The sequence below is a fragment of the Gavialis gangeticus genome, unplaced genomic scaffold (assembly GCF_001723915.1).
Source record: "Gavialis gangeticus isolate Ggan-Ray unplaced genomic scaffold, GavGan_comp1, whole genome shotgun sequence".
In the NCBI taxonomy this organism is placed as follows: domain Eukaryota; kingdom Metazoa; phylum Chordata; order Crocodylia; family Gavialidae; genus Gavialis; species Gavialis gangeticus.
In genome coordinates, this window is record NW_017729027.1 from 39,284,883 (window position 1) to 39,287,230 (window position 2,348).

Sequence of the window (2,348 nt, forward strand, 5' to 3'; positions counted from 1 at the left end):
AACCGAGCACAGACTGGGCCCAGCCCCGCCCCCCATCAGGAAGAAGCTGGCACAGCCACAGCCCTGAGCATGCAGTGAGCAGCCTACTCTTGCCCCACCCGCAGTTCCAAAGGGCACATGCCCCCTATGGCTCCCCTAGGGTGTGCGTAGTGGCAGGAGCCATGTTAGAATGGTGTAGATGTTTCTTTATCTTTCATCAAGGGTGATCATATGGTCTGGATTCATTGGGACAGTCCTGGATTTCAAAGGCTGTTTCTACTCTGCTGGGGAAAGTATAATGAGCATCCCAGGTATGATCTCAGGAAGCCCTAGCAGGCAGAAAAATTGCCCTAATAGGTTAGCTTGATTAATGGAATGACTGTTAAAAAGGGGATTGTTAACACCTGTGAAGTAAATAACAAGGTGTCATTATGGGCAGCTGAATCCTTAGAAATACCAGTAGTGGCCTAACTGCCTCTACCTGCAGCAGGGAGGGGAAGGGGTAGGGGGAGCAAGGGGAGTGTCATAGATTTCACATTGTCCTGGATTGTCCCATATAGTCACCCTACAGCAGTTTTACCTGTTCCTTCCCTTTGGCCAATTGACTTGTGACCCTAATGCCCATGATTTTTTTATATAAAAGTGGGGACTTCTTCTTGTTTCTGCACCAAAACAACAGCAGCAGCGCATAGGCTGACAGAGGGCCTGGTGATGCCTCTCCTCCATCTCTTGCAGCTGCTGATTTCAAAAGTTTTAATTGTGCCCTTACCTGAGATTAGATGGATTTCTCACACAAAACTTTGGGATAATTTATTGAGGAATTACTGTGTCAAATTTGGATATGTCTATAACAAATTTGATGTCTATAACTAAAACATCAAGTGGAGATATTTTAATCCTGTCTTAAGTCTAAATCTCAATGCTTCCTACAGGAAGTCACTACAAATTCCTTCCTACTACAAATTCCTTCCTACCACTGGGGGAGCACCAGGCTCCAGCTGCAGCAGTCAGCAGCAAACAGCTGTCTTCAAAAGGCAGCCCTACTCACTGCTCTCTGGCCAGCCAGTCCCTTGGCCAGGAACAGCATGTGCAGCACAGAGACAGCATGCTCTAGCACTCTCTGCCCTGCCTGTGCCTCCCCATGCTATGGCCGCTTCAGCCCCTGCCTCAGGGAGCAATAGCCAGTCCCCTGTGTTCCTGTTGCCTGCCATGCTGGTGCTAATCTCCTGCTGCACCAATGCCACCTGCACCACAGATGTCTCATTCCTTCTGGATCCCCCATACACAGTAACTGCCTGCCAGGCCGCCATGCTATGCCAGGGCTGCTGCCACACACTTGCTGCCTACACCCCATCCACCTGGCCAGAGGGGAGAATCTTACTGGATAAGGTTCAGAATGGGCATGGTGGGAATGACAGTTTTCCTAGTGTCAATGTTGAGTTGGTGTGTGATCAGAGTTGGTGTATGATCAATTAGAAAAAATAGACACTTATAAGTCAGCAGGACCAGATGAACTTCATCGGAGAGTTCTGAAGGAGCTGGCCAAAGTCATTGCAGGACCTCTGGCGAAACTTCCAAAACTTGTGGCACTCAGGGGAGGTCCCTGAAGACTGGAAGAGGGCCAATGTTGTGCCCATCTTCAAGAAAGGGAAGAGAGAGGACCCAGGCAACTATAGGACAATTAGCCTAACTTCTATCCCAGGGAAAATCCTGGAAAAATTCATAAAAGAGTCTATATCTCTACACTTAAATGTCTCTACACTAATGCTAGGAGCATGGGGAACAAGCAGGAGGAGCTTGCACTCCACCTTACAAGCAACAGCTTCGACCTGGTTGAACTAACTGAAACCTGGTGGGACCCTACTCACGACTGGGCAGTAGGCATTGAGGGTTACAAGTTGTACAGATGGGATAGAGTGCAGGAGAAAAGGTGGGGAGTGTTGCTTTCTAAGTTAAGTAACAATATACATCCTCCATAATCAAGATGGGATCAGAGGAGGGCTAAACCAAGGTACTGTGGGTCCAGATACCAGGGGGTCAAGGGGAAAGGAACTTGGCAGTGGGGGTCTACTATAGACTGCCACACCAGGAGGATGAGCTAGATCTGGAATTCTCCAGACAGCTCTCAGAGGCCATATAGTTGAGAGATATGGCTGACATGGGTGACCTAAACTATCCTGACATCTGCTGGGAGGAGCAGTCAGCTTCCTCTTGTGCGTGGATGACCTCTACCTGACACAAGAAGTCTATGGGCCAATGAGAGGCAAAGCGCCGCTCGATCTGGTACTGGCTACAGGAGATGACTTAATCGGTGACCTAGTGATCAGTGGGAAGCTGGGTGACAGTGACCACGAGCTGATCAACTTCAC